The sequence below is a fragment of the Astatotilapia calliptera genome, chromosome 23 (genome assembly GCF_964374335.1).
Source record: "Astatotilapia calliptera chromosome 23, fAstCal68.1, whole genome shotgun sequence".
NCBI lineage: Eukaryota > Metazoa > Chordata > Actinopteri > Cichliformes > Cichlidae > Astatotilapia > Astatotilapia calliptera.
Genome location: NC_137443.1, coordinates 44,138,830 through 44,146,305, shown reverse-complemented (window position 1 = coordinate 44,146,305; position 7,476 = coordinate 44,138,830). Strand labels below are relative to the sequence as shown.

The 7,476-nt window shown below is 41.1% G+C and overlaps 1 protein-coding gene across 1 annotated transcript in view; it reads right to left on the bottom strand.

Moving 5' to 3' along the window:
- The window catches only part of LOC113017716 (NACHT, LRR and PYD domains-containing protein 12-like), a 1,242,929-nt gene that overhangs the window by 177,910 nt on the left and 1,057,543 nt on the right, over positions 1–7,476 (bottom strand). The window lies entirely within an intron of this gene.

Sequence of the window (7,476 nt, the reverse complement as noted above, 5' to 3'; positions counted from 1 at the left end):
GTCATATTTCAGATCATACCTGATTCATTATGACGTCACACGCTGCTACACTGATCCTGCTGCTTCATTACTGCTGATATTACTCTGCTCACTCTGTTCAGTTACTCTGTTTACATCACTTTGCTCATTTGCTTTGTTCTGCTTGCACTGCTCTGTCAGTACATGCTGTGCTAATGTGGCACAAAGCACTTTAACATTACATCTGCACAATGTTTCATTATTTCATTTAATGATTGTTTCTAATGTTTTGTCCAGTCACAGGAGCAGCTCAGCACATTTCACTGTGTTGTACGTGTATGACGATGCCTGTGACAAATAAACAGCCTCGGACTCTTCAATCTTCTGCATTTCTTTGGAGATCAGCTCAGTGGCCTGTTGAGACCATCTTTCTATTTCTGATGACTCAGTTCAGATTATTATCCTGATACTTTCTTTTAAAATGTGATGAAATCATTTATCTGATGTTCTGACACAAATACACCAAAACAATCCCAAACAGCACAAACCACCACGTTACACACAGTGTAATAAAAATACAGGCAACTACAAATAAAAACACTTTAAAATATAAACTAAAATTACAAAGTGGTCACAGAATTTCAAACACCCGTAAATGAGTCAGCAGCTCTCTTACATGGTCAGCTGAGCTCCATGATTGAAGAACATTGTTGCTGCAGGTTCATGACTGAAGTTTAGAGGTCTGTCTTTGGACACGTCACTCCTCACAGACACACAGCTGGATGCTGGAGACTGTGACCTCTGACCTCTGCAAACACAACCACATTGCATTCATTTCACATCAATTAGTACACCACAAAAGGCATGCAAGAAACACAGTATGAAGGCAAACTTCTGGCTTCAATAACATTCAACAGGTCAGGTGGAAACTTTTCTCAGATTTGATTCATGTTTTTATAGAACGATCCAGCTAAAAAAAATATACCATTAGGTCAGGGGTCAGCAACCTTCAGGACCCAAAGAGCCATTTGGAGCCAGTTTCCATGCAAAAGAAAACACTGGGAGCCACAAATACTTTTTGACGTCTAGAATGAAGATAACACTGTATATACTGTTTTTTACCTTTATGCTTTGTGTGAACAACTAAGGTGTGTTGCTTATGAAATCCATGAAGTGCTACAGAGAAAATTACATGTTATTTATGTAATGAACACATTTGAACTCTTAAAGAAATATAACCAAAGGAAAGACACCCAGCTGAACTAAAATGATGTAGCAAACAAAAGCTGCTGTGAGCCGCCACCCTTATATCTCCTTTGTGCTTTTGGAGCCTTGACCTGACTTTTAAAAAATAATTGGAAAAAAAGCTCTATGCTGCTGAAAGATGAAAAATAGATATTTGCAAAATTCTGCCTAAATATGTATTTTACCTGGTTAATGTGTGTGGCGGGGCGTGGTCTGCAGCGCCGCTGCAGGGGAGGCGGACGCACCTGAGCGGCACCCGCAATCACGCCTCGCCGCCTTAACGTCTGTGCTGTTGTGTTGGTGTGTGTCGGGCTGTGAGCTGCAAAGCTACAGCCGGCTGTGTGCGTACAGCAACCGTGTGTGAAAAGTGGTCAATAAAGAGAAGCTGAAAAGCGTGTTCATGCAAACATCGTCGGGTCTGCCGTGATATGTTTACAACGGGACTTCTGCTCCTGAACCTCTGCGCACAGCGTCTGCAGGTCGGGGCTGTACGAAGTCACTTTCATCTTTACAGGACTGTAAGCTGTCGTCTGTGAGGTGTGAGCGTGTTTGTTTTTAACATAGTTCACGGTGGAGAACAGCTGCTGACATAATGTGGATCCGAAGATCCATAATTGGCCTACCTGGGGCTGAAAGTCTCGATAAATGCACGGCGTTTCGGCGGGTACACCGGCTTCCACGAGTGTGACGCTTATTTGAACGATGAAAAAATAATAAAATATAATTTTATTTTTATATTTCAATATCACAATAATCTTCCAATTTAGAACTACAAGTTAAAAAAGAACATAAATAAAATACACTTCAGCTAAATACTTCTAATTTATTTTCCCAAACCACGAGGAGCCGCACTGTAAGGACTAAAGAGCCGCAGGTTGCCGACCCCTGCATTAGTGTTAGTCAATGTTGCAACTGAACTGAAAAACAAAAGATTTTGGTCCAAAGAAACAAAGTCACTATTAATACAACACAACCCCCCCAAAAAGAGCCATGTAGACCCCGGGCTCTATGGGTCTTGTGCTCGGAGCTTGTTCCTGTGCTGCCATGATTAGTGCCTCTGTGCTGTCTTTCAGTCCAGCTTTGTTCAGCCACTGGTAGGATTTCTGGATGTCAGCCACTTCCTCTGCCTGCTGGTGGTGCAAACTGTGTCATTCTGAGTTTCATTGGACGTCTTTGTCCAAAGCACCAGACAAAGGGCAAAGTAGATGCATTTGCATCAGCAGGAAAATACACCCCAAACTAGCATCATCATTATACAACTTTAACAACTGCCACTAAATGATACTTCATACACAGACCAGTGTTAGGTTAAGTTATGATGTCACTGGTAGAACATTTATAGAAACAACCTTTGAACTCTGAGTCAGCAGCTCTCTTACATGGTCAGCTGAGCTCCATGATTGAAGAACATTGTTGCTGCAGGTTCATTACTGAAGGCTGGAGGTTTTTCTCTGGACCAGTCACTCCTCACAGACACACAGCTGGATACTGGAGACTGTGACCTCTGACCTCTGCAAACACAAACATCAATAAGTGATCAGTTCTCTCTGACAGCCATATGATCAGCTGATCCCTCTGTGATATTGTGTCTGCCTCATAACGCTGACAGGTCAGCCAATCATCAGCGGTTTTTTCTGTCTCTGAATGAACTCAGTTTGTTCTCAGCTCTTCTCTCTGATTCTGCTGCACTGACTTCACTTAAACTTACAGAGTTCAGATCTTAGCAAGAAAACAAGTCAATAAAAATCAAACTCAGATCAAACAGTTTGAACCAATCACAGATCAATGATTCTGTCATGGTTATGTTGAAATGACTAATAAAGTTAGTAGTGTTCTTACATTATTGCTGCAGGTCCATGACTGTAAGGTGGAGGTGTTTGTGTAACTCCGTCACTCCTCACAGACACACAGCTGGATGCTGCTCCGTCCTCTTCCTCCATCTTCTTGATGTCAGGGTGGAGTTAGTCTGAGAGGTAAACACACACACTCAGAGGTGCTGTTGTACTGGAAGCATCACACTGACGGCTTTCTAATGTTGGAGCTTTGGCCCTAAAGTCCAAACCAGTTATTTTAGAGGCTCAAAGTCTTTAAAAAACACCAAAACCATCACATTATTTAATAAGTACATGATCAGGTGGATGAAGGAACTCCGTGTGTTTGGGATCATCATCATGGTGAGGAGCCCACATGTTACGGCTCCTTTGGAGAGAAGCTGAGGATCACTGCAGGAAGTGAGCTCATGAAACCAAACTGCTGTTTGTGAGCAGCATGACTCTGTTATTGGACCTGCTCTGTGTTCTACATATGATCAATACTTCAAATATCTGTAAACATCTCATCTTATATTTGTTGCACTTGGTCACATCTGTCTTTAAAAATAGATTTTTAATGTCACTGAGAGTTCTTTTCTACCTTTATTGATTTATTTTGGAATAAATTAAATATAAAGGTGCCAAAAACTGCCTGCAGCTTCTGCTCTGTGACAGGAAACTACTGTCAGGCTCAAAATGACTTCAGATTATTCATCACAGAGTGTTTATAGATCACAGGACACGTTACAGTTTTACAGCCTCACGGACATAAAACTCTTAAAGTTTGTTTCTGAAGGGATTTTCAGATCAGACCTGATGTTTCTGCCTACAGCCTGTTTACCGATATAATCAATATCAGACATCAGAGCAACAGAAACCTCGGTGATCAGGACGCCGGCACTGAGAACAGGAAGTGGCTCAAACGTCGCACTTTCATAAAGTCAGCCTGAACTCCACTCACAGAGTTTCTGTCGCCATTTTAGTTTTAAAACCCGTCGTGATAAGGGCGGGTCTTACTGTGAACCTGCGCGCTCATTGGCTAATAACTTGAGATTGACAAGTCGTTATCCAATGAGCGCGCGGCTTCTCCCAACATGAAGTAGTTTCCTTTGAAAAACCAAAGTCTGATTATTTTTGCCTCCACTGACGGAGCCTGTTGTTCCCGCCACAGAGACACAGTAATGTCAGAGCGGTGTTAACACTCACCTGCCTCAGCACAGCTCTCACTCTCCTCCTGCTCTCTCAGCTAAACTCACTTCCTCTCTACTTACAGGAAACCAGCGCTCAGAGGAGCCGACCGGCCTCACGTTTCACCCACAGACACGAACAGCGTGGAATTATTTTATGTCATAAGAAGAAACATATTCATGTTAACACTCACCTGCCTCAGCTCCACCTTCCTCCTCCTGCTGCTCTGAACGGAGGATCAACACTTTCACTTTCACTGCTCCTCCCTAAACACAGAGGATGCTGGGACTTGTAGTTTTTACCTTGTGTGATATTTATGGCTGTGACACTAAATCACAGCATGAAAACTTCCTGCAAACATGTCACAGGCGATAAAAGTTTCACATTAAAGGTGAAATTATTTTTCTGTCTCATGTTCAATAAACAGTGAGCTGGGAAAACTGAAGAACAGACTTCAGACGTTCCCTGCAGAGTTTCTGCTGCTCGGTCGTCTGCATGTTGCTGAGACTGAGCTGATGATGAAGCTGTGATGGGTTTATGGCACGTTTGGTTCTGGAGAAGAGTTTTACTGTCGGTGCAGGTGAAATGATCAGAGGTTACAGCCTCTGGTTAAAGTGGAGGCAGCGATCAGGACGGCTGAGCAGCAGAGGTCTCGAGGGTCCTAAAGTGTAAAAGCATCAGTGTTAGTAACACAAAGATGACAGAATGGGATCATCCACACAACACTAACATCTAAATCCACGGCAGGAACTCTTCCAGTGTCCTGAAAAATCTGTGTGCACGATGCTGAGATTAAAATCTGTCTGCTCATCTTAATGCAATATTGTGAAGTTACAATTCTTTTCTGTAAAAAGAATTTTCATTTTTGTATATAAATAAATGTTGATGTTGTGCTTTGGGATCGTGGGCTTCAATTTTACTTATAATGTGCCAAATGACTGCAACAGGCGGCTTAAGGCGATGCCATCCAGAGTAAGGATCGTGTTAGCCACAGTGTTTCTAAGATTTTTACGCCCCGTTACAATAACCTCAGTTTTATCTGAACTTAGAAGCAGAAAATTAAAGCTCATTATGTGTCTAAGACATCCCGGCAGTTTAACCAATAAAAGCGGGTATCATATGCATAGCAGTGAAAATGTATGCTATGTCTTCTAAAGCACGTATAATGTAAACAGAACTGGTCTTTGCACAGAAGCCTGTGGAGCTTCATAATTAACCTCAGTGTGTGAAGAGGACTCTCCATTTAATAATAGCTGTAATAAAATGTTCTGGCCAACGGTGTTAAACGCTGCACTTGGGTCTAGCAGGGAAGATTTCAACTTTTCAATATGAATGAAGGCTGAAAACTGATTAGATTAATGTCTGATGATCTTTTCTGTGCTTCTTCAAGTTTGTAACACCGAACATATTAAAGGATGATATAAGGTTCACAGGAAGAGTTTAATTAGACACATTTACTATTTTTCTTTATACTCTTTCTTTCTTGACATGTTTAATATGCTTACTATCAGAGGAGAAAATGAACCTTGTGTAGTTTAAAAACTTTTTATTTAATCAAACTGTAATGTTGTTGAACTCTGACGGACGTGTCTTTTAATCTTGTCAACAAATCCTTAATCACCTAAATGTGCCATTTATCATCTTGTAAAATGTTCCCTCTGCTTCTGTTGCACATCTCCCCCGACACTCTCTGCTTCACCAGCCCTGTGCAGCTGGTCCAATCGCTGCGTCCTTAAACTGGTGTGTTTAAATCTCTTTACCTCTGTTGTGAACTTCACACAAAGTTTGTGGTAACAAAATCAAACTGAGGAGGATCTGGTTTGAAAAACACACACTCGCGAGACAAAATAAAAACAGACTGCTCAAAGCAAAAGCAGAGCTCACAGCTGGTAGCACAAAACACAGTGACAACGTGCGTATCAGATACCCTCAGTGCCAAAAGCATAAATATGAAAACATGGGATCACCAAGAATATCCTAAAAATGGCATTGAGGGGGTGTTACAGTGAAATAAAATGAAACATTTTCATCTGAAAATGTTTCATTTTAGTAAAAACAATTCTCTGTAGTTTGATACTGTCGTTACAGACAAAGCGGATGTTTAAAGCCTTTGGATGCACATTTGAAATGCACTCATTCTCCTTATCAGCTGGAAACATTAAAGCCATAAAATGACACACCGTTGGCCAGAACATTTTATTACAGCTATTATTAAATGGAGAGTCCTCTTCACACACTGAGGTTAATTATGAAGCTCCACAGGCTTCTGTGCAAAGACCAGTTCTGTTTACATTATATGTGCTTTAGAAGACATAGCATACATTTTCACTGCTATGCATATGATACCCGCTTTTATTGGTTAAACTGCCGGGATGTCTTAGACACATAATGAGCTTTAATTTTCTGCTTCTAAGTTCAGATAAACTGAGGTTATTGTAACGGGGCGTAAAAATCTTAGAAACACTGTGGCGTGTAACAAACCATTTGTTGGGGGTTGTGGATTTGACACCTCAGCATTGTGAAAGTGGGGAAACATGCTTCTGGCTGAGCTTAAGATTTCTGCTTACAACTTAGAATCTCAGCTCTAAATGAAATTCAGATGTTTTTTTAAGTAGGGCTAATGTATTATTTGACTTCTAAGGCACACACACACACACACACACACACACACACACACACACACACACACACACACACACACACACACACACACACACACACACGAACAACAACAACACAGAGAAGAAGAAGAGGGGGTCGTTTTACTACACATCATAAAAACGCAATCATTCATCTTCCAACTGTATCTTTCTGTTCTGGATTTAGAATCATTGGTTGTTTACTGATCTGTACTTTGGGAGTCACACTGTTGTGATACTGGGGAGAAAAGGGTAAGGTTTGATAGACTAAACCATTACACACAAAAGTTGAAAAACCTAAAGAGTGTGTGAGACTGCTAGCTGTGTCGTTCAGCAATAAACTCATCTATAAATGTGTTAGTAAAGAGTGACTTGTACTTCTGTCCCATTAAGCAACGGTTTAACAAATTTCACTGCAAACTATAAAAGGAATCTGGATTTAAATAGAACATAGTAGTGCAGGAAACACTAGTATAAGGTGTCTATGGAACAAATCTCCTTCAGCGTTCAAAATGACCAAAGTGAGGCCTACAGGCGTTTCTCTCAGTTGGTTGTGTTCAGGGAAAAAGCAGCTAAATACACTGAGACTGCTCCACATTGTTAGTGAGTTAACTCTGGATATCTGTAGGTTTGTC